Source organism: Eschrichtius robustus, chromosome 20 (genome assembly GCF_028021215.1).
Source record: "Eschrichtius robustus isolate mEscRob2 chromosome 20, mEscRob2.pri, whole genome shotgun sequence".
In the NCBI taxonomy this organism is placed as follows: domain Eukaryota; kingdom Metazoa; phylum Chordata; class Mammalia; order Artiodactyla; family Eschrichtiidae; genus Eschrichtius; species Eschrichtius robustus.
In genome coordinates this window covers 13574967-13601094 of record NC_090843.1, presented here as the reverse complement: position 1 = coordinate 13601094, position 26128 = coordinate 13574967, and the positions used below count along the sequence as shown (strand labels likewise).

The window sequence follows — 26128 nt, the reverse complement described above, 5'->3', positions numbered from 1 at the left end:
TTTTTTTCTTTTTTTTCTTTTGGCTGCACCATGTGGCTTGCGGGATCTCAGCTCCCTGACCAGGGATTGAACCCAGGGCCACGGCAGTGAAAGCCGGAACTCCTAACCACTAGGCCACTGGGGAACTCCCCAAAGAGTCTTCTTTTTAGGAGACTGTTTTCAATAATGCTTGTTATTGGTATAAGGACAAGAATTAAAAGAAAGTATAGAATAGATGCTAGTTCGGGCTTGTATAGCCAAAGAACGAAACCGAAGCTGAGATTGACGCAGCTCAAGTTTTATTCTGGGGCCAAAGAATGGAGAAATGGGAACGTAGTTCACAGATCATCTTGCCCATGTGGTAAGAGGGATTTGATCTTAAAGAGTAAAGACAAATGCAGGAGGAGTGAGGCTAATGATGGGGAGGCACGTGCATTAGTCTAGGGAAGGGGCAGGACTTTCCTGGAAATGGGGAGCCACACCCTTTTTATCCTTTCTTGGTCATATCTTCCAGTCAGGGCCACCAGTAGGTGTGTCATCTGGTAGCCAATGTAGTAAACTCAGCAGAATGAGACTGAGGGTCTGTTGGAGGTCAGATTCGTTGCCACCTTTGTTCCAGCTGGTTCTATCTGGTGTTTATCTCTTCCTATAGCTTCCTTCTTTAGTCTCCCGACCCTGTGACTTAAAGATACACGTTAATTCCTGTTCAAGCGGGGGTTGGTGGGTTTTGAGCAAAGAACTGGCACACCTCTGGCAACAAAATCCCCCCTTTTCTGTTACTGCTCCTCATTCTTGAGGGGTGCTGAAGGGCAATGCTCTGCCTTCTGAAGCTGCTTCCTGCTGAACATGGGCATAGTTTTCCCCTGGATTAGAGGAGCAGAACTGTTCCCTGTGTTGCCTAAAATATGTCACCAGGCTGTAGTCCCAGTTGCTTGTACCCTTGTGTTTGTATCATCTGAAGTTTGATGGCTTCAAGCCATTTGCTAACGAAGTTGACAAGGCAGTTAAGCAGGCAAGGCCCGAAGATGAGCAGAGGATAATAGCGTAGTGGGCCAGGAAATGGAGGAAACCAGGTTAAGCTGGGGAGGCTCTGTTTGACCATATTCCAGATGGAGCTTGGATCTGGACTTTGTGTGTTATATCTATGTTACCATTGAGCTTGCTCATATATCTCTTTTATGTTGACCTCAATCTGACCAGAGTTATTGACATACATGCAGCAGGTTTCATTCATAACTGCACAGACTCCCCCTTGCTCAGCGAGGAGGTCGTCAAGGGCTTGCCTATTGTCGAGAACATTTGCTAGTGAGTCCAGAGAAGTACGGAGTCCTTGTAAGGCATCCCCTGTATTTTTAGACAAGTCCTCAAGGGCCCATGTGAGATTTTATAGCGTGATTTCATGGTATGCAAAACCTCCTCAGGAGGCGGCCAGTCCAAGAGCAATCCCTACTCCTGCCAGAATGAGTTCTATTGCCCTTGTATCTTGGGGCTGGGTGATATTATGAAAGGTTATACCTAGGTTCCTCGAACTTAGCTGGCCTAGCATGCATTATGCACAAATTCAGCATTATCTAAGCAAGGGTAGGCTAGAGCCCACCCTGGAAAAGGGAAGGCGTTGGGGTTGTTCTGATGCGGCAGTTGGTTTACTCTCGGGCCACAAAGGAACAGATACCCAGGGGGCGTGCGTGCCTGGTGCACCTCTGAGGAACTGAACCACCTCTGTAAATGGCTAGCCCAAGAGGGGGTGCCCTTGCAGTGTGGGGAGAGAAGCCCACCTGCATAGCAGGGGTCACTGGGGGATTCTGGACTAGTGGCTTTTCCCCAGACCTCAGGAGGGCCACTTACTAAACCCCAGACAACCGGTGTCTTTCCTCCCCAATAAGTACATCTCCCATCTGGTCCCTGTGTGTATTCATTGAGTCAGTGCAGAGGGCACCAATGGGTGAGATTTCCATAGGAGTCAGTCCCGGGGCACTTAAATTGTGGGGTAATGGAAGAAGCAGTGAACAGAGTCCAGAGCAGCCCCCGGGTGTTATTGCAAGTCCCTCCCTTTGGTAAGGGCTGCTGACAGGGGCAGTGGCAGTGAGACAGAGACTGGTTACAGTGATGGCACTTTAGAGTGAGGGCTTTGTATTTGTTAGAGATGTTAATGCAAGGGGTGAGGTCCAAGCAGGGAAGCTGCATTAGGGATGGGATATGAACTTCAAGTGGGGAAGGTTTAGCAGACTCGTTAGCCAAGGTGAGAGTGAGGTTGTCATTCTTAGGGGTAAAATGTAATACCTTTAATCCATAGGCATCACTTTGTGGATGGGTGTGACAGACCAGCACTGGGATAGACTTTGTCCACGGGCTATAATCCGTGAGAAATTTACTATTGCACTGAATTCCCATTCCATGTGGACAGTTGTAAGAGAGCAGAGAAGAAAAAATAGACAATAATGGCTACTCATCCTGCTTCCAACGGTAATATCCCCGATATCCAGCATGGACAGAGGAGATGTCTGCCAGAGGGAGGGAGTTTGGCAGAACAGCAGAAGCGAAGTAAGGCAATAGCAATGACAAGGCCAACTGCTAAGCCTGCCCACCACATTACTTATCTATTGGTAAGTTAGTCCTTTTGAAAAGAAACTTAAGGTCTGTGACAGGTTCACAGGTGCTTTGAGTGGACGGCTCTAACTTCTTCCTTAGGTGTAGGTGCTGTTTTCACTCTGGTATGGTGGGCCCATGGAGTTATGCCCTGTAATTGTAAAGCAGAATAAGTAGTCCAGATTACTAGATAAGGTCCTGTCCACTTGGGGTCTAACTGGTCTTGTGGATTTCCAGCCTTCCAGGTTTTCAAATAAACCAATTTTCAGGGGAGAAAGGATGTAAGACGCTGTCCGAAGGGGAAGGCAGTTCCGGATTCAGGTAGGCATGTAAAGCTTTGATTATTTCCCCTGTCTGTAAGGTATATTTCTGCTGGTCCATATCCCTAAGATTGGTCTTGGAGCCGGGTCCTTCAGGAATGGCCCTCCTGTACATGGGCTCATATGGACTTAACCTGCGCTTTCCTTTAGGGGCTATTCGCAGTCTCAAAAGTGCTATGGGGAGAAGGGGGATCCAGGGTTGATGACTGTCTTGACATGGTTTGTCTTGACATGGTTTGGCTAAGTTTCTTTTGAGGGTTTGATTTATTCTGCTTTTCTTGAGGATTGTCATCTCCAAGTGGAGTGTAAACCCCATTTAATTCCTAGAGCTCTAGCGACTCCCTTAGTAATCTGGGAAGCAAAGGCAGGCCCACTGTCATTCTGGATGGACTTAGGGAGCCCAAACCGAGGAATTATTTCCTTGAACAGGGCCTTAGAGACCTCCCAGGCAATCTCGGTTCAGGTGGGGAATGCCTCCATCCGGCCAGAGAAGGTGTCAGTCAAAACCAGCAAGTTATCTAAAATTTCCTTATGTCCAGGGCATTACTGTAAAATCAGGTTGCCAGTCTTGCCTGGATATGTGCCTATATACTGGGTGGGGGTCACTCCCTTGACCTTGGTTGGGGGTTTGTGTTGGGCTTGTTCTGGAGGCAGATAGGGCAAGCTTCAACCACCTGTTTAAGGAGACTACGGAAATTGGGGGCAGTCATGGATTTGATGAGCCATTTTTAAAAAAAATACTTACTTGGCTGTGCTCTTAGTTGCGGCACGTGGGATCTTCATTGCAATGTGCAGGATCTTTAGTTGTGGCATGCGAACTCCTAATTGCAGCATGTGGGATCTAGTTCCCTGACAGGGATCGAACCCAGGCCCCCTGCATTGGGAGCACAGAGTCTTAGCCAGTGGACCACCAGGGAAGTCCCTGATGAGCCACTGATATAGGGCCTCCTGCCCATAATGGGTGCTCTGGTGAGCTTCCAGGATGGCCTGCAGTGCAGTGGCTGATGGGAGGAACAGCTGCCCATGACTGTTAATCATCCACCTTGGGTATTCTGGGCTTTTCAGTGGTAAGGTTTTTGTCTCAGAGATAAATTGTAGCTCCCAATTTGTATAGTAAGTCTTTTCCTATTAGGGGAATTGGGCATTCTGGTACATATAAGAGTGAGATAACATTCTCCCTTTCAAATTGCACTCAAGGGGCTCTATAAAATTATGTTCCTGTGGCTTCCCTTCCACTCCCATTATCTTACATTTATTCTTGGTCATTCTGCCTTGTCGGGTGTTCAAGACTGAGTAGATGGCCCCTGTGTCGACTAGAAAGTGAACTAGAAAGTGTGTTTTACCCCCACAGTCAGGGTCAGCCAAGGCTTCTCCAAGGAGCCCCTAGGCCCCTTCAGTCCTCTTCTTTCATGTGTGCGACCAGCAAGGATGGGCCAGGACACGGTGGTCCCTTTAGCTTCCTTCTGAGACGTTTGGGGCATCCCCCTCCCCGTGGCCCTCCTCCCTGCAGTATGCACACAGACTGGCTTTGAGCCCTTCTCTCCACTGTGGGTGTGGTCTTCAAAACCTGGGGTGACTCACTGATGTCACAGGGTCCCTTTGGGGGAGGCCCCATCATCACTGGGAGGTTGACTGACCCTGAACTGCTGAAGCCAGAATACTGGCAGTTGGTTCCGCTGGTCTATCTTCCTTGGCATCTGTCTCCAGATCCTGGTTGTTGAACACCCGAAATGCTGACTCCACCCCGGGAAGAAGGCGTAGTGCGCCCTATCTCCAACTTCTGTAATTTTCTCCTAATGTCTGGGGCGCTCTGCGAAGTGAAATGGGACTTAAGAATGGCCTGCCCTCCCATTGACTCCAGGCTCACCTTCGTGTACCCACAAAGGAACTCCCTTAGGCATTCCAGGAAAGCCAAGGGGTTTTCCTTCAGTCCCTGGATGACTCCCTGAACCCTACTCCAATTTATGGGTTTCTTCCCAGCCAACTGAATGCCCTTAAGAATCAAATCCCTGAAATGTGTGAGGTGCTGCTGACCATTTTCCTCTTAATGGTCCCACCCAGGGTCCATGTAGGAAATGGCCTGGATTCAAGGCTGGTATAGAGTGTCGTGCATTATTTTGATAGGTCTTATCAGCTTCCTCACTTGCATTAGTTATAATCTGTGTCTTTTCTTCCACAGAGAATACGATGTTCAGGAGGGTTTGGACATCCACCCAAGTGGGGAAAGGAGTGTGGAATATTTCCCAGACTAAATTAAGGACCCCCTTGGTATCTTCCTTCAAGCCCTTGGATCGATCCTTCCAGTTACACAGATCTGAGGAAGATAAGGGTACGTGCACAGTGGTCAGTCTGCCCTCTCCATTAGGGACCTCCGAAAGGGGGAACAGCCTATTGCTTCCAGAGGGCTGGTACTGAATGCTGCTATGGGTGTGCACTGGACTAGTCCCCAAGGGAGGCATGCCGAGAGATGGAGCTGGGCGAGTCGGGGAGGTGGCAAGGGCACCAGGTAGGGTGGTTGTGAACTGGAGGGAGTAGAAGGTGTCAGGAACCAGGTCAGGTAGCGGTAGATGACTCAGGAGTCTCGGGTGAACTGTCAGAAGGGGAAGAAGCTACCCTTGGCAGAGAGAGGAAGTCAAGAGAATCTTCAGGCTGAGATTCAATACCAGGAGAGAGAGAGATGAGAGATAACCTCGCATTTCTCACGGAGGCCCTTGTTTTCGCAAAGCACCATGAAAAATTGGACATAGGGGATTTCATCCCATATTTTTCAAATGCTGGCAATAGAAGTCCAATTGAAAAATGGTATTATAATTTAGAGAGCCATTAGTTGGCCAACTTTCTCCATCCACCAGTTAATACTGGGGCCATGTGATGTTGCAAAAGAAAACAAGCTGTTTGTTGGTGGGCAGTAATTTCTAGTTATGGAGGATGCACCCTAGTGGCGATTTCGCTGGGATAGAGGCTTGGTTACCCCTACTGGGGAGTCCTTATTTCTAGTCTGTTTCCAACTTCCCAGTGGCCTCCTCCTAGGGTTGGTGGCGATGCAGATCCCACAAGCCCTAGCCCACACCAAGTGATCTAGGTGCTCTAACTGAAACGTGAACCAATCTTTGTGGGGGATGGGAGGGGAGATGCTGTCTAAGAGGGCCTTAGTTATGAGGTCCCCTCTCTCTCTCTCTTTTTTTTTTTTTTTTGGCTGCGTTGGGTCTTCGTTGCTGCCCACGGGCTTTCTCTAGTTGTGGCGAGTTGGGGCTTTGTTACAGTGCACGAGCTTCTCGACGCAGTGGCTTCTCTTGTTGTGGAGCACGGGCTCTAGGCGCACAGGCTTCAGCAGTTGTGGTGTGTGGGCTCTAGAGCGCAGGCTCAGTAGTTGTGGTGCTCGGGCATAGTTGCTCCGCAGCATGTGGGATCTTCCCAGACCAGGGCTCGAACCCGTGTCCCCTGCACTGGCAGGCAGATTCTTAACCACTGCGCCACCAGGGAAGTCCCAGATCCCCTCTTAAGTCAGCAATTAGACATTCCCAGATCCACTGTGGGGCTGTAGGAGATACCTGATGTAGGTGGGTGCTTTCAGCAAGCAGTCCCTGGAGATAGGGTGAAGGTGGAGTGGGAAATAAGGGTTCTCTAGCCAAATAAATTACCCAGAGGGCCTCTCCAGCATTCAAGGAGACTGTTCAAAGAGGGCTTGTCCCTGCTTGGTTACAGGTGATCGAGCAGGGAGGCCAAATCCCATTTGGCATGTGTCCAGTTCTCTGTACAACCAGCTACAAGGACCCAAGGACTTCGGACGATTTTGGGGGTCGTCTTCTTTCCCCAGCCAGGCAAAGTGATTTTCCTGAAACCTGACAAAAATAAGATTTTTAAAGGGTTCACGTCTGAGGAGGGATCCCAAGAGATCTGTGATGGACAGTAGTGGGGAGAGACCTACCTGACAGACAGGTACCCTGCCCTGGGATGGCAAACTGGGGTAAGACAGACCAACACAAAAGATGTGCTCTTGGATTCTTGACTATATCCTAAAGGACAGAGGGAACGCAGCAGGGACTGGGCGGCTTGAGCGTTTTACAGTGTGCCTACTTACGCGGACATTTGTCCCCAATCAGCAGCGTGCCTAGTGCTCATCTACCCTGGCCTGTGACTGACTTATCCTTTCACAGGAGTGTTCCAGTGGTGAGTGCCCTAGTGGCTTTTATGTGCTCGATCCGTGCCCATAGTTGCAGCAAGGGTTTCCAAGAGCATTAGGACAGATAAGACCACACAGAACAGAGACTGAAGCTTCAATTGTATCAAGAACAGAGACTAGGACTTACGATACACACAGAAAACAAAGCAATGTTCTTACCATGTGGTGGCCTCTGGAGGGCTTCTCATCCAGTCCAGTCCCCTTGCTGGGAACCAGTCCAACTAGACAGCCTATTGTCCAATCTCACCCACTACTAGAGGATCGGCTATATTTAGACAACCAGTTGCCCAGTCCAGTCCTCTAGACAGAGGTCTGGCTCTAGCCAGGCCAGGATTCTTTCCTTCAACCAGCCAACCCTTACAACCAACCTTGGCTTTATTGGCTGAAGTAGGGTCAGGGCCCCCTGCGCCAGCCATCCCCTGGACACTACCCCAATGTGTAGCAAGCATCCTTGCTATAGATACGCAAGGGTGGGGAACCGATCTTTACCTAGGGAGCACTCTACCTAACCCTTGGCTGCTTTTTGATCTCAGACTGGGTTCAGTAGCCCTCACTGGCCCAGAGGTCAAGGATTGGGGCAAACTACCCAGTTATTTAGCCAGCTTTGTCAATCCTAGGTCAGCAAGCAAGTCCTGGCTGAGTTACTGGATAGAATGGCAGATCCAAGGCCACCCTCCTGACTGGCTCACTAAAATTTGCTACAGAATCAAGTCGTATGGACCTCCAAGGAGGGGTCCATACAACTTAATTCAGCAACAGAAGCAGTGTACATGTTCAATGCAATCCCTCCAATATTCAAATGGTATTTTTCATGGAAACAGAACAAACAATGCTACCACTTGTATGGAACAACAAAGAACTCTGAATAGCCTAAGCCATCCTGAGAAAGATGAGCACAGCTGGAATCATCTCCCTCCCTGACTTCACACTACATTACGAAGCTACAGTAACCAAAACAGTATGGTATTGGCACAAAAACAAACACATGGGCCAGAGGAACAGACTAGAGAGCACAGAAAGAAACCCATTTGTATGTCTGTAAATTCACAACAAAGGAGTTAAGAACATAAAACAGGGAAAAGACAGTCCCCTCAATAAATGGTGCCAAGAAAACTGGACACTGTCAACACCACATACAAAACTAACTAAAATCCACAGTTTTCCACATCAAGTCCTTCCTCTGCTGGGTCCTCTGAAAATGGACCCCACCCCCCCAGCAGTAAGGCGCACACAGGAAGCTTCTCCTCCCATTTTTCCTCACCTTTTACTCCCATGGTGGTGCCTCCTGGTGGTTCCTGAAGACACTGGGCTTCTGTCTGCATGGACTCAGCCAAGTGTTGTCCCAAAGCTGAAACCATGGCAGATCCTGAAGAGACCGAGCTTCTGTCAGTGGCACAAGTAGTCAAGTTCCTTCATGAGCCAAGTTCACCAGTGGAACACACATGCACCTCAAGGATCAGAGAGGTGGGCTTGGTGCCGCCTGCTGGCCAGCTGGGAAGTGCAGGCCGCAACCTCTCAGTTCCCTGGAGCCTATGCTCACAACTGGCGAACCTGCAGAACCACTAAATTTGGAAATTCAAACTGAGATGGAGCCAAATATCCCATGACTTCTCCAAAAATAGTTAGTTATAGAATAATAAATTGGAAACCATATGCAATCAAAAGAGTGTAGACACAAACTTTACAACTTTCACTCAAAATTGTCCATAGACAAATTTAAAATGTAAAACTATAAAAATTATAGGTGAAAACATAGAAGGAAATCTACATAACCTTGGGTTTGGTGATGAATTTTAACACAAAGTCTCAAAAGCCTAAGAAATAAAATTTTGAACATGGATTTAAAAAATTTTAAACTTTAAACTCTATGAAATATCTTATTCAGAAAACCAAATGACAAGCTACAAACTGAAAGAAAAATATTTGCAAAATACATAACTGATAAAAGATATGTACTCAAATTACACCAAGAACTCTAGAACAAACTCCATTAAAAATGGGTAAAGATTGGAACAGACACCTGGCCAAAGAAGATATACAGATAGTAAATAACATCATATACCATTAGGGAATTGCAAATTAAAACAACAATGAGATAGCACTGTACACCTATTAGAACTAATAAACTCAAAAAAAAAAAAAAGAAAAAGGAAAAAAAAACCCACTACTGATTGATGGAGGGTGAGGAAAAACAAGAGCTCTCCTTCACTGCTGGTGAAATGCATATCCAGCTACTTTAAAAGACATTTTGGAAGTTTTTTCCAAAGCTAAATAAGGCTCACCTGAGGATCCAACATCGTGCCTCCAGTATTTAGACAACTGCTTTTAAGAACTATGTCCAGAGAGGAGAGAAGATGGCGGAAGAGTAAGACGTGGAGATCACCTTCTTTCCCACAGATACAGTAGAAATACATCTACACGTGGAACTGCTCCTACAGAACACCCACTGAACGCTGGCAGAAAACGTCAGACCTCCCAAAAGGCAAGAAACTCCCCCCGTACTTGGGTAGGGCAAAAGAAAAAAGAAATAACAGAGACAAAAGAATAGGGACGGCACCTGCACCAGTGGGAGGGAGCTGTGAAGGAGGAAAGATTTCCACGCACTAGGAAGCCCCTTCGCGGGCAGAGACTGCGGGTGGCAGAGGGGGGAAGCTTCGGAGCCACGGAGGAGAGCGCAGCCACAGGGGTGCGGAGGGCAAAGCGGAGAGATTCCCGCACGGAGGCTCGGCGCTGACCAGCACTCACCAGCCTGAGAGGCTTGTCTGCTCAGCCGCCGGGGCGGGCGGGGCTGGGAGCTGAGGCTCGGGCTTCGGTCGGATAGCAGGGAGAGGACTGGGGTTGGCGGCGTGAACACAGCCTGAAGGGGTTAGTGTACCACAGCTAGCCGGGAGGGAGTCCGGGAAAAAGTCTGCAGCTGCCGAAGAGGCAAGAGACTTTTTCTTCCCTGTTTCCTGGTGCGCGAGGAGAGGGGATTCAGAGTGCCGCCTAAACGAACTTCAGAGATGGGCGCGAGCCGCGGCTATCAGTGCGGACCCCACAGCAACAGGGGCGCAGAGGAAAAAACGGAGAGATTCCCCCACAGAGGCTCGGCGCCGAGCAGCACTCAGCAGCCCGAGAGGCTTGTCTGCTCACCCGCCGGGGCGGGCGGGGCTGGGAGCTGAGGCTCGGGCTTCGGTCGGATCACAGGGAGAGGACTGCGGTTGGCGGCGTGAACACAGCCTGAAGGGGTTAGCGCACCACAGCTGGCTGGGAGGGAGACCGGGAAAAAGTCTGCAGCTGCCGAAGAGGCAAGAGACTTTTTCTTGCCTCTTTGTTTCGCGGAGCGCAAGGAGAGGGGATTCAGAGCGCCGCCTAAACGAGCTCTAGAGACTGGCGCGAGCCGCGGCTATCAGCGCGGACCCCAGAGACGGGCGTGAGACGCTGGGGCTGCTGCTGCTGCCTCCAAAAAGCCTGTGTGCGAGCAAAGGTCACTCTCCACACCGCCCCTCCCGGAAGCCTGTGCAGCCCGCCACTGCCAGGGTCCCATGATCCAGGGACAGCTTCCCCGGGAGAACGCACTGCGCACCTCAGGCTGGTGCAACGTCACACCGGCCTCTGACGCCGCAGGCTCGCCCCGCCTCCTCTGTACCCCTCCCTCCCCACGGCCTGGGTGAGCCAGAGCCCCCGAAGCAGCTGCTCCTTTAACCCCGTCCTGTCTGGGCGGGGAACAGACGCCCTCAGGCGACCTACACGCAGAGGCGGGTCCAAATCCAAAGCTGATCCCCAGGAGCTGTGCGAACAGAGAAGAGAAGGGGAAATCTCTCCCAGCAGCCTCAGAAGCAGCGGATTAAAACTCCACAAACAACTTGATGTGCCTGCATCTGTTGAATACCTGAATAGACAACGAATCATCCCAAATTCAGGAGGTGGACTTTGGGAGCAGGATATATTAATTTTTCCCCTTTTCCTTTTTTTTTGTGAGTGTATATGTATATGCTTCTGGGTGAGATTTTGTCTGTATAGCTTTGCTTTATAATAGCTTTATTTTACTTCACTATATTATAGCCTCTTTCTTTCTTTCTTTCTATTTTTTCTCCCTTTTACTCTGAGCCGTGTGGACGAAAGGCTCTTGGTGCTCCAGCCAGGCATCAGGGCCGTACCTCTGAGGTGGGAGAGCCAACTTCAGGACACTGGTCCACAAGAGACCTCCCAGCTCCACGTAATACCAAACGGCAAAAATCTCTCAGAGATCTCCATCTCAACATCAAGACCCAGCATCACTCAATGACCAGCAAGCTACAGTGCTGAACACCCTATGCCAAACAACCAGCAAGACAGGAACACAGCCCCATCCATTAGCAGAGAGGCTGCCTAAAATCATAATAAGGCCACAGACACCCCAAAATACACCACCAGACGTGGACGTGCCCACCAGAAAGACAAGATCCAGCCTCATCCACCAGAACTCAGGCACTAGTTCCCTCCACCAGGAAGCCTACACAACCCACTGAACCAACCTTAGCCACTGGGGACAGATACCAAAAACAACGGGAACTACGAACCTGCAACCTGTGAAAAGGAGACCCCAAACACAGTAACATAAGCAAAATGAGACGACAGAAAAACACACAGCAGATGAAGGAGCAGGGTCAAAACACACCAGACTTAACAAATGAAGAGGAAATAGGTAGTCTACCTGAAAAAGAATTCAGAATAATGATAGTAAGGATGATCCAAAATCTTGGAAATAGAATAGACAAAATGCAAGAAACATTTAACAAGGACGTAGAAGAACTAAAGAGGAACCAAGCAATGATGAAAAACACAATAAATGAAATTAAAAATACTCTAGATGGGATCAATAGCAGAATAACTGAGGCAGAAGAAAGGATAAGTGACCTGGAAGATAAAATGGTGGAAATAACTACTGCAGAGCAGGATAAAGAAAAAAGAATGAAAAGAACTGAGGACAGTCTCAGAGACCTCTGGGACAACATTAAACGCACCAACATTCGAATTATAGGGGTCCCAGAAGAAGAAGAGGAAAAGAAAGGGACTGAGAAAATATTTGAAGAGATTATAGTTGAAAACTTCCCTAATATGGGAAAGGAAATAGTTAATCAAGTCCTGGAAGCACAGAGAGTCCCATACAAAATAAACCCAAGGAGAAACACGCCAAGACACATATTAATCAAACTGTCAAAAATTAAATATAAGGAAAACATATTAAAGGCAGCAAGGGAAAAACAACAAATAACACACAAGGGAATCCCCATAAGGTTAACATCTGATCTTTCAGCAGAAACTCTGCAAGCCAGAAGGGAGTGGCAGGATATACTTAAAGTGATGAAGGAGAAAAACCTACAACCAAGATTACTCTACCCAGCAAGGATCTCATTCAGATGTGATGGAGAAATTAAAACCTTTACAGACAAGCAAAAGCTGAGAGAGTTCAGCACCACCAAACCAGCTTTACAACAAATGCTAAAGGAACTTCTCTAGGCAAGAAACACAAGAGAAGGAAAACACCTACAATAACAAACCCAAAACATTTAAGAAAATGGGAATAGGAACATACATATCGATAATTACCTTGAATGTAAATGGATTAAATGCTCCCACCAAAAGACACAGGCTGGCTGAATGGATACAAAAACAAGACCCATATATATGCTGTCTACAAGAGACCCACTTCAGACCTAGAGACACATACAGACTGAAAGTGAGGGGATGGAAAAAGATATTCCATGCAAATGGAAATCAAAAGAAAGCTGGAGTAGCAATTCTCATATCAGACAAAATAGACTTTAAAATAAAGACTATTACAAGAGACAAAGAAGGACACTATATAATGATCAAGGGATCGATCCAAGAGGAAGGTATAACAATTGTAAATATTTATGCACCCAACATAGGAGCACCTCAATACATAAGGCAAATACTAACAGCCATAAAAGGGGAAATCGACAGCAACACAATCATAGTAGGGGACTTTAACACCCCACTTTCACCAATGGACAGATCATCCAAAATGAAAATAAATAAGGAAACACAAGCTTTAAATGATACATTAAACAAGATGGACTTAATTGATATTTATAGGACATTCCACCCAAAAACAACAGAATACACATTTTTCTCAAGTGCTCATGGAACATTCTCCAGGATAGATCATATCTTGGGTCACAAATCAAGCCTTGGTAAATTTAAGAAAATTGAAATCGTATCAAGTATCTTTTCCGACCACAACGCTATGAGACTAGATATCAATTACAGGAAAAGATCTGTAAAAAATACAAACACATGGAGGCTACACAATACACTACTTAATAACGAAGTGATCACTGAAGAAATCAAAGGGGAAATCAAAAAATACCTAGAAACAAATGACAATGGAGATACGACGACCCAAAACCTATGGGACGCAGCAAAAGCAGTGCTAAGAGGGAAGTTTATAGCAATACAAGCCTACCTCAAGAAACAGGAAACATCTCGAATAAACAACCTAACCTTGCACCTAAAGCAATTAGAGAAAGAAGAACAAAAAAACCCCAAAGCTAGCAGAAGGAAAGAAATTATAAAGATCAGGTCAGAAATAAATGAAAAAGAAATGAAGGAAACAATAGCAAAAATCAATGAAACTAAAAGCTGGTTCTTTGAGAAGATAAACAAAATTGATAAACCATTAGCCAGACTCATCAAGAGAAAAAGGGAGAAGACTCAAATCAATAGAATTAGAAATGAAAAAGGAGAAGTAACCACTGACACTGCAGAAATACAAAAGATAATGAGAGATTACTACAAGCAACTCTATGCCAATAAAATGGACAACCTGGAAGAAATGGACAGATTCTTAGAAATGCACAAACTGCCGAGACTGAACCAGGAAGAAATAGAAAATATGAACAGACCAATCACAAGCACTGAAATTGAAACTGTGATTAAAAACCTTCCAACAAACAAAAGCCCAGGACCAGATGGCTTCACAGGTGAATTCTATCAAACATTTAGAGAAGAGCTAACACCTATCCTTCTCAAACTCTTCCAAAATATTGCAGAGGGAGGAACACTCCCAAACTCATTCTACGAGGCCACCATCACCCTGATACCAAAACCAGACAAAGATGTCACAAAGAAAGAAAACTACAGGCCAATATCACTGATGAACATAGATGCAAAAATCCTCAACAAAATACTAGCAAACAGAATCCAACAGCACATTAAAAGGATCATACACCATGATCAAGTGGGGTTTATCCCAGGAATGCAAGGATTCTTCAATATACGCAAATCAATCAATGTGATACACCATATTAACAAATTGAAGGAGAAAAACCATATGATCATCTCAATAGATGCAGAGAAAGCTTTCGACAAAATTCAACACCCATTTATGATAAAAGCCCTGCAGAAAGCAGGCATAGAGGGAACTTTCCTCAACATAATAAAGGCCATATATGACAAACCCACAGCCAACATTGTCCTCAATGGTGAAAAACTGAAAACATTTCCACTAAGATCAGGAACAAGACAAGGTTGCCCACTCTCACCACTATTATTCAACATAGTTTTGGAAGTGTTAGCCACAGCAATCAGAGTAGACAAAGAAATAAAAGGAATCCAAATCGGAAAAGAAGAAGTAAAGCTGTCACTATTTGCAGATGACATGATACTATACATAGAGAATCCTAAAGATGCTACCAGAAAACTCCTAGAGCTAATCAATGAATTTGGTAAAGTAGCAGGATACAAAATTAATGCACAGAAATCTCTTGCATTTCTATACACTAATGACGAAAAATCTGAAAGTGAAATTAAGAAAACACTCCCATTTACCATTGCAACAAAAAGAATAAAATATCTAGGAATAAACCTACCTAAGGAGACAAAAGACCTGTATGCAGAAAATTATAAGACACTGATGAAAGAAATTAAAGATGATACAAATAGATGGAGAGATATACCATGTTCCTGGATTGGAAGAATCAACATTGTGAAAATGACTCTACTACCCAAAGCAATCTACAGATTCAATGCAATCCCTATCAAACTACCACTGGCATTTTTCACAGAACTAGAACAAAAAATTTCACAATTTGTATGGAAACACAAAAGACCCCGAATAGCCAAAGCAATCTTGAGAACGAAAAATGGAGCTGGGGGAATCAGGCTCCCTGACTTCAGACTTATTACAAAGCTTCAGTAATCAAGACAGTTTGGTACTGGCACAAAAACAGAAACATAGATCAATGGAACAGGATAGAAAGCCCAGAGATAAACCCATGCACATATGGTCACCTTATCTTTGATAAAGGAGGCAAGCATATACAGTGGAGAAAAGACAGCCTCTTCAATAAGTGGTGCTGGGAAAATTGGACAGGTACATGTAAAAGTATGAAATTAGAACACTCCCTGACACCATGCACAAAAATAAACTCAAAATGGATTAAAGACCTAAGTGTAAGGGCAGACACTATCAAACTCTTAGAGGAAAACATAGGCAGAACACTCTATGACATACATCACAGCAAGATTCTTTTTGACCCAGCTCCCAGAGAAATGGAAATAAGAACACAAATAAACAAATGGGACCTAATGAAACTTAAAAGCTTTTGCACAGCAAAGGAAACCATAAACAAGACCAAAAGACAACCATCAGAATGGGAGAAAATATTTGCAAATGAAGCAACTGACAAAGGATTAATCTCCAAGATTTACAAGCAGCTCATGCAGCTCAATAACAAAAAAACGAACAACCCAATCCAAAAATGGGCAGAAGACCTAAATAGACATTTCTCCAAAGAAGATATACAGATGGCCTACAGACACATGAAAGAATGCTCAACATCATTAATCATTAGAGAAATGCAAATCAAAACTACAATGAGATATCATCTCACACCGGTCAGAATGGCCATCATCAAAAAATCTAGAAACAATAAATGCTGGAGAGGGTGTGGAGGAAAGGGAACACTCTTGCACTGTTGGTGGGAATGTAAATTGATACAGCTACTATGGAGAACAGTATGGAGGTTCCTTAAAAAACTACAAATAGAACTACCATATGACCCAGCAATCCCACTACTGGGCATATACCCTGAGAAAACCATAGGTCAAAAAGAGTCATGTACCAAAATGTTCATTGCAGCTCTATTTACAATAGCCAGGACATGGAAGCAACCTAAATGTCCATCGACAGATGAATGGATAAAGAAGATGTGGCACATATATACAATGCAATATTACTCAGCCATAAAATGGAATGAAATGGAGGTATTTGTAATGAGGTGGATGGAGTTAGAGTCTGTCATACAGAGTGAAGTAAGTCAGAAAGAGAAAAACAAATACAGTATGCTAACACATATATACGGAATCTAAGGAAAAAAAAAAAGGCCATGAAGAACCTAGTGGCAAGACGGGAATAAAGACACAGACCTACTAGAGAATGGACTTGAGGATATGGGGAGGGGGTGGGGTGAGATGTGACAGGGTAAGAGAGTGTCATGGACATATATACACTACCAAATGTAAAATAGATAACTAGTGGGAAGCAGCCGCATAGCACAGGGAGATCAGCTCGGTGCTTTGTGACCACGTAGAGGGGTGGGATGGGGAGGGTGGGAGGGAGGGAGATGCAAGAGGGAAGAGAAATGGGAACATATTGTATATGTATAACTGATTCACTTTGTTATAAAGCAGAAGCTAACACATCATTGTAAGGCAATTATACTTCAATAAAGATGTTTAAAAAAAAAAAAAAAGAACTATGTCCAAATGCAAACAAGGATGTAATTAAGCACAGCGACTCTATTCATAATGGCTATAAACTTAAAGAAACCAGGATGTCCTCCAGTAGAAGAATGCATAAGCAAATTGGGGTACATTCATTTCAAGGGGAGCAGAATATGCCACCCCAAAATATGCCTGTTGGCATAAGGATTACTTTGAGCTGATTTCTTTTTTTTTTTTCTTTTTTTAAAAAAAGAAGACACATAAGAATCTCTGAAAATCAAGTCAAGATTGCCCTTCTGTGAAGGAAGTTGACATTTATAAGGGAAGTCTCCATTTGAAAGGTTCTCTCTCTCCATACCAAGAATGGAAGGATGAATAAATCTCAAGAAACTCTTATCAGTGGAGAAGCTAAGACTTAAATCTGCACAACCATACCCTTCCTTCCTTTTTTTGTCTTTAGATGAAGATGGTATTTAAGGTGATGGCTTGGGCCATTTCAGGGCATTACTCAGTTTTCCTGAATCTCTCTCTTGCATATAGGAGGTACACACGTTATTAAACTTCTGAATGTTTTTCTCCAGTTCATCTGCCTTTCATTTTCATTACTACATGGGGGATCTCAATGAAGAACAAAGAAAGGTAGAGGGAAAATTATTTTCCCTCCCATATACGTGCAGTGGAATAGCATTCAGAAATATAAAGGAATGAACCATCAACCCATGCAAAAAACATGAGTCTTACACATATACTAAGTGAAAAAATCCATTCTGAAGTGCTACATACTGTATGACCCCATTTATGACATTCTGCAACAAGTAAAACACAGAGAGATGGTAAATGGGTTATGGGTGGGAGATTGAAATATTCCATATGATACTTTAGTGATGAATACCTGCCACTATGCATTTGTCTAAACCCATAAATTTTTACAGCCCAACAAATAAATCATAATATATTTAATTTTAGTTATTTAGGATATGGGAGTGCCACAGGATGCATTACAGAATTTAACAAAAACTGATTTAGAAATGCATTAAAAAATAACCTCACTGTTGGTGGTGGGACAATAAGTGCTGACCTCGGTAACTTTGGAAATAAATGGAATCTGTAGACTAAAGGCAACAGTGGACTCTACCTAAACAGTGGACTCTATTTTATGTTTTTTTTTCTTTTTTAAACAATTTTATTTATTTTTGGCTGTGTCGGGTCTTCGTTGCTGTGCGCAGGCTTTCTCTAGTTGCGGCAAGCGAGGGCTACTCTTCGTTGCAGTGCACGGGCTTCTCATTGCAGTGGCTTCTCTTGTTGCAGAGCATGGGCTCTAGGTGTGCGGGCTTCCGTAGTTGCAGCATGCGGGCTCAGTAGTTGTGGCTTGCAGGCTGTAGAGAGCAGGCTCAGTAGTTGCGGCACACAGGCTTAGTTGCTCCGCGGCATGTGGGATCTTCCCCGACCAGGGATCGAACACGTGTCTCCTGCATTGGCAGGCAGATTCTTAACCACTGCACTACTAGGGAAGTCCCTGGACTCTATTTTATAAAGTTCTTTCCCTGGGGGTAGGAGCTAAGAATGCTGAAACCACTGTATTTGTAATCTGGAATGGAGCAAGCGATGAATTCAAAAAATGACAGATGGTGAAAGCCAGGTTTCTCACCATTGGAGTAGGAAGTTACAGATAAGCAAAGGGAGAAGGTTACAATATCCATGTAATAATGGATCAGGTTGGTGGCATTTATGTAAACTCATCTTTAGCTTAACATGGATACAAACAGTTCCACATAGAAATGTTTATAGGACTTCCCTGGTGGTGCAGTGGTTAAGAATCTGCCTGCCAATGCAGGGGACACAGGTTCGAGCCCTGGTCCAGGAAGATCCCACATGCTGTGGAGCAACTAAGCCCGTGTGCCACAACTACTGAGTCTGCGCTCTAGAGCCCATGAGCCACAACTACTGAGTCCATGTGCCACAACTACTGAAGCCCGTGCGCTCTAGAGCTCGTGCTCTGCAACAAGAGAAGCCTCTGCAATGACAAGCCTGTGCACCGCAATGAAGAATAGCCCCTGCTTGCCGCAACTAGAGAAAGCCCACGTGCAGCAACGAAGACCCAACACAACCAAAAATAAATTTAAAAAAAAAAGTTTATAATTAGGTGTATATGCATAAGTTGGAATACATATTTCAGTGCATTGTCAGCTGGGTACATTTAGCTTCCAAATGTAAGTTGTTTTTTTTTTTAATGGGAGATCTTTTTTTGTTGTTGTTAAATATTTATTTATTTATTTTGGCTGTGCCGGGTCTTAGTTGCGGCATGTAGGGTTGAGGACTTCTTAGTTGTGGCATGCATGTGGGATCTAGTTCCCCGACCAGGGATCGAACCCGGGCCCCCTGCATTGGGAGTGCAGAGTCTTACCCACTGGACCACCAGGGAAGTCCCCAAAGGTAAGTTTTTTAATACCATCCTCTAATAAAAGGAATCAGGGCTCTTTGAAGAAATGGCTGCTACTAGGACTGAGAGAGTAAATATATGAGCCAGGATAATCTTGAATTATCAGAAAGTAAAGAAGTACCAAGAAAAAAAACCCCACAAGATGTTTTCATTTGACATAATTCCACGAGACAATGAAAAAAGCTCTCAATATCCAAAGCAAGAATGAATTAAGCACCCAAATGCTGTACTGCTGAATTATAACCACAAGTATAAAATAACTATTCAGGTGCCCACACTAGTAAGATAAATGATTACAAACATTTTTATGAATTGGGTTGAATAGAAATGTCCTATGCAGAAGAATTCCAAATAACTGATGTAGATACAAAGCCATCCATCAAGGAGGTAACCCAACCCTCTTCTGAAGTGTGGGTTCTTCCTAAATAAGACATACAGTATGGACACGGGAAAAATAACTTCACAGGGAAAACTGACAAACACGACCTCAGCCGTGTGACCAAAGTTAACATGAAAGGCGATAAGTTGCCTTGAGGGCCTGCTCCCTTGACATAAAATGATGAGACTGCACTTGATCTCTCTGACCTAACTTCCTCAAAACCCATAAACCCAGTTTAATCATGAGAAAAACACCAAGTAAATCCCCATGCGGAACAGTCTACAAAATACCTGACTAGTCTTCCTCAACCCTGTCGAGGTCATAGAAACAAGGATAGTCTGAGGAACTGTCAAAACCCAGAAGAACCTAAACAGACATGATGACTATATGTCATGTGGTGCCCTGGATGGGATCTGGAACAGAAAAAGGTAGAACAAAGGGAACCAGAATAAAATATGGACTTCAGTTAATAAAAAGGTATTAATATGTGTTCATTAATTGTGACAGTTCTGTAGGAAGCTAAAATGGAGGGAAAATTAAAAGTCAAATAAGAAAAAACCTATTTTATCAAACTGGAAATGTAGAGGAAATGGGTGATTTTGTAATAAAAACACATTAACAAAATGATTCTAAAATTAGGAAAATACAAACATACCAATTAGCCACCCAGGGACCTGTTTCCCCTGCTGGTTCTCCTCTCATTATGCTGGGGTTTCCCTCTCCTGGACAGGGAAGGAACAGGAACAGAGATGTCCAGCGGCTCCCCTACGATCTGACCCCACCCAGTGTCTTCACCTCCACCCACCATGACCCCCTGAATGAGAACACCCTGCGAGAGGGAGTCTCAGGGATTATTGATTCTGATGTGTAAGCTAGGACTTTTTTGATTCCAAGGGACTGGACACACTTACTGATGTAAAAATAAATTAATAAATTTCTTAATGATAGAAATAAAATAGTACTTGCAAGAGGCAGTTATAGCAGTGGTTTTGGGCCTGGTGGGACAGGGGCTCACACTCTCCTAGTGTGACCTGGTCCCTTTGTCCTACTAAGTGACTTTGTGGTGGCCCCATCCACAGGTACAGTCTCTATCTCTGCATCAGGGGCCTCCAGCAACTCCAGGCTGACACCCACTCATGTCCATTCTACTGGGAAGGGTCTCTCCTTCTTTAGGTTCCATGAAAAGTCACAGCTTTAAAAACCTTTGCTCAGCTTGGGTCCCATTCTCATCCTTGAACCCACAAGAGGATGGAACACGGGACTGGCTAGACACGGATCACATGCCCATTTCTGAGGTGAGCGGAACATGGGATCAACCCTCCGCAAAAGTGTGGACTGGAAGCAGGTGGAATGTAATTCCCAAAAGCTGAGATGCTGAGAACAGATGCTGGGCTGGGGGAAGCAGCAGATCCACAGCACTGACAGCCCACTGCACAGCACAGAATCTGAAGCCCAAGGAAGGAAACGGTTCACTTAGGGTCAGGGGCTGTGGCCACCCTTCCAGTGCTCTTGCTGTCCTCCCAGGATGGCAAGAAGCTCTTCCACTTGCTGAACAAGCAACTTTGTTGTTGGTGGGAAACTCAGGGCTCCTGCCTTGGGCATCGGGTCCACACATCTCAGAGATTGGTCAAGAATAGCCTGTGTGTCCCTGGAAGGCACAGAGATCTCATTCCTGTCCCTGGGAGGTGGGAGCCCAGGCATCATGCCCCATGTTCACATTAACCACCCACCCATGAAGAACAAATTTGCTCATTTTCCAGTCTCTTCTCTCTACAAAAAGTAGAGAAATTATTACTCAATGAAACAGTGGGAGTCTCAAGGATTATTCTATACCACGATAACACAGTTGGTGGCTTTCCAGAGACCACAGAGTATGGGCAGGGATGCACATATCTCCCCAACAATATGGCCTCAATGTGAAACTGTCTGTTAGGAGTCCCAGATGCTGCAATACCTTTTTTTTTTTTTAACACCTTTATTGGAGTATAATTGCTTTACAATGGTGTGTTAGTTTCTGCTTTATATAACAAAGTGAATCAGCTATACATATACATATATCCCCATATCTCCTCCCTCTTGCGTCTCCTTCCAACCCTCCCAACCCTCCCTATCCCACCCCTCTAGGTGGTGCTTCAATACCTTTGATTCTCAGTGGATATGAATGTCAATCTTTGTTACAACCAGAAGGTTGAAGGATTGCAGGGCCACAGTCTGTGTATGGTTGTCAGGACCAGGGCCACACTCAATGTTTAGAGAGTTATTACCTCTCTTGGCAGGCTAAGAGGCAATGAGGGAGGAGGCATTTGTTTCAACCACATGGATATTGGGAACTGAAACATCCCAAGGAACTGTCTAGGATACCCAGGTAGCTGTTCAATTACCCAGCAGCACGATCGGCTCAGCAATTGGCCACAGGGGCTTGAGGGGCAAAGGCTGACCTGAGCGGGAGGACCATGGATGCCTGCCTGGATGCTCAGAGGCCAAGGGCTGTTCTGAGACTTGACTGTTTTTACACCCATGCAGATGGAACAGAGGGTCCATCCAGTCCCAGGAGGGCCCCACCAGCCCTCAACAAGGTAGCACCGATGGGCCGGCAGCTTGATGCACCCAGTCCTGTATAAATCCACACATGTCTACAGAGTACCTTGCATGTCAGGGCTGCGCTGGACTGTGGCTGCTCAGAGTGGGGCCAGCATCCCTTCCCAGGTGGGAGGGTAGAGGGAAACCCTGCATGACCTCTGAGACCCTAAGTACCCTTGACTGAGGTTGAGTTCAATCTGAATCAGTTGAGTGACCAGAGCAGACATTACATTCATCTTCTATCAGAGCCCAGGGCTGGAGGAGCAGAAAAACAATGGCCTAGCTCAACCTTGATCCTAATCCTAAACTCGGACCCTGACCCTAAACCCTGACCTAACCTTAACCCTAGCCCATACCCTAAACCTAACCCATACTCATACCCGTATCCTACCTGTATCCTAATCCTAACCCATACCCTAACACAATGAGACCAAAACCATAAACCTTAACCAATAAAGAAAACTACAACCGTGACCAAAACCATAAACCATAAAATGTATTCATTAACCATACATATGTCATAACCATAAACCATAACCCAGCCCCAGCCCCCCAAGTCTCAGCCCTAACACTAACCCTCCAAACCACTAACACCAAGCCATATCTAATCAAATCATACAAATATATCATAAAAAAGAAAACTACATCAGTATACCTTATAAATAGGAATGTAAGAATCCTCCACAAAATAAGAGCAACATGAAACCAAAAGAGTATTAAACGGATGATGCCATAAGCGTCTCTACACCAGAAATTTCAGCTTGTTCAACATATTAAAACTAAGCAATGTATTAAACCACAATAAAGGTGTGAAGTAAAAACACATGATAATATCAGTTATTGCAGAAAAAGCTATAATCAAAATCCAGTGCTATTTCATGATACAAACACTCAAAAGTAGGAGTAACAACCTAAATGTCCATTGACAGAGGAATGGATAAAGAAGATGTGTACATATAAACAATGGAATATTACCCACCTGTAAAAGAGAACGAAATAATGCCATTTGCAGCAACATGGATGGACCTAGAGATTGTCATACTGAGTGAAGTAAGTCAGACAGACAAGGACAAATATTGTAGGATATCGCTTATATGTGGAATCCAAAAAAAATTGTACAGATGAACTTATTTACAAAACAGAAATAGTCACAGATGTATTGGTATATAGAAAACAATCTTATGGTTACCAGGGGGAAAGAGGGGGAAGGATAAATTAGGAGATTGGGATTGACATATACACACTACTATATATAAAACAGATAACTAATAAGGACCTACTGTAGAGCACAGGGAACTCTACTCAATACTCAGTAATGACCTACATGTGAAAAGAACCTAATAAAGAGTGAATATATGTATATGTATAACTGATTCACTTTGCTGTACAGCAGAAAGTAACACAACATTGAAAATCAACTATACTCCAATAAAAATTTTTTTTAAAGTGGTAATAAAAGGAAATTTGTTCAATATGGAAAAGAGTAGTACACAAAGCCACAGAAAACATCATACTCAGTGTTAAAGCCTGAAAGATTTACTCCTGAAATCAGGAACAAGGCCAGGAAGCTGGCCTTCACTGCTGTTACTCAGTAGTGTACTGGAAGTTCTAACCAGAGTCTTGAGGTAAGAAATAAAAGGCATCCATGTGTGAATGGAAAAATTAAAGCTGCGTCTATTCACAGAACACAGATCACATCTTGTATATAAAACTTCCTATATCAACAAAAAATTATTTGAGCTATCAACTAATTCAGCAAAATTATAGGACAAAATATCAATTCACGAAAATCTATCTTATATGTGTACACTAGCAATAAATAATCTGAAAAAGAATTTATGAAAACAATTCCATTTTAAATAATGTCAACGTTAATATTTAGGAATATACTTGATCAAGATGTGACTTGTTTTTATGTATGTAAAGTTGTTTGTACGTTCGAAATTACTGGGAAGTAAGTTACTTTTCAAAACGCCCTGTCATTACCACGCCAGAAAAGCAGAGAAAACATCAAACTTCCATATAGAGGCCAAGCCTTACCCAGATGCAGTTCACCCAAAGTCCACATGGAATTTACAGGCACTGTGGGAAGATTAGATTAGGAGCCACTATGTCTTTGGTGTTGTGGATGATCTGGATGCGATAGAAACAGTGGGATTTTCGAGTTCCAATTTTCTACATCATCACACCAAAAAAACTATTAGAACTAATACATGAATTCAGTAAAGTTACAAAATCAATAACACAAATCAATTGCATTTCTATACACTAGTAATGAACCATCAGAAAGAGAAAGAAAACAACCCTATTACAATTGCATCAAAAAGAACAAATACCTAGGAATAAATTTAACCAAGGACTTGAAAGACCTACACACTGAAAACTTTTAAGACATCGATGAAGAAATTGAAAAAAACACAAATAAATGGAAAGATATCCCCTTCTCAGGGAATGGAAGAATTAATATTGTTAAAATTTCCATTCTGCCCAAAGCAACGTACACAGCGAATGCCATCCCTACCAAATTTCCAATGGTATTTTTCACAGAAATAAAACAAATCATCCTAACATTTGTGTGGAACCATAAAGGACCCCAAATAGCCAAAGCGACCCTGAGAAAGGAGAACAGGCTGCAGGCATCTTGCTCCCTGACTTCACACTATATTGTTAAGCTACAGTGGCCAAAAGAGTGTGGAACTGGCACAAAAACAGGCGCAGGGACTAGAGGAACAGAACAGAACCCAGAATTAACCCCACACAGATGGGGTCAGTTACTTTGCGACAAAGGGGCCAAGGACACACCAAGGGGAAGGACAGTCCCCGCAATAAGCAGTGCTGGGAAAAATGGACACCACATAGCTCATGCCGGTTACACTGCACACAAAACTGACTAAAAACGCAGTTTTCCACATCAAGCCCTTCCTGGGTGGCATGAAGACGGACAACCCTCCCTCAGCAGTCAGTCACACACACACAGGAAGCTTCTCCTCACTTCTCCTCACCTTTTCCTCCTGGCGTCTCCTGGGTCGTCAGGAAACCCAGCTCCTGTCAGCATGGACACAGCCCCGTGTTGTCCTGAAGCCCAAGCCCCGGCGAGTCTAAAGGAGACTCAGCTCCTGTCAGCAGAGACGCTGACCCGTGCATTCCAGCACAAGCTCTGGCGGCGCCTGAGACAGAACTCCCGTCAGCGGCGCGCAGAGCCAAGACCGGTGGAACGCGCGTGCGCAGTGGGTCAGAGAGAGGCGGGCTCAGCCCACTCTGTGGTCAGTGCGGGACGTGCAGGCTGCACCTGACTCACAGTTCACTGGAGACAGCGCTCCCTGCTGGCAGAACTGCTGAACCCACTAAACTGCGGAAATTCAAACTGAAATGGAGACAGTGTCCCAAAACTTTTCTAAAAATAGTTAAGGAACAATTAATTGGACACCATATGGCATGAAATGACGCAAACTTCACAACTTACACCAAATTCATTCAAAATTATTTATAGACAAACTTAAAATGCAAAACTATTCAAAATTATAGAAGAAAACATAGAAGAAAATCAATAGAAGCTTGGGTTTGGTCATGTAGATCATGAGCTTTGAGTTTTAACACACAACACAAAAAGGCAATCCACAAAGAAAAATAAGGACTACTGTCATCACAAAGCTAACTCACACCTCAGGAATCACAACAGATGATTCCCAGAATGAACTGATTTGCAGGAGGCAGCATGCCTGCAGCCCTCAGCCCTCAGCCCCCAGGTGGTGCACCTTTCCTAGGAGAGATTTATTTCCTGCTTTCCAGGAGACAGAGAATATGGAAAGTGTCTCTCTTGCATGGGTCTTTTCTAAGTAACATTAATTCAAAAGAATTAATATGTCATTAAGACATATTTAGAAGTGACCTGCTCTGGGCCCTAACAATATATACATACATACATACAAGAAAGAGAGAGACAGAGAAAC

General features: G+C 44.4%; 1 long non-coding RNA gene across 2 annotated transcripts; it reads right to left on the bottom strand.

Annotated features, from left to right (window-relative positions):
• Window positions 1-261: 261 nt before the first annotated feature.
• On the bottom strand, window positions 262-25355 carry LOC137754656 (uncharacterized). 2 transcript variants are annotated; one of them, XR_011071912.1, is made up of 4 exons: window positions 25181-25355; window positions 8330-8434; window positions 3631-6727; window positions 262-2716 (listed from the first exon to the last, which is right to left on the bottom strand). It is a non-coding gene; the product is annotated as an uncharacterized lncRNA (long non-coding RNA). The 2 variants fall into 2 exon arrangements; XR_011071911.1 differs by having other exon boundaries at window positions 262-6727.
• Between the last annotated feature and the right edge of the window lie 773 nt (window positions 25356-26128).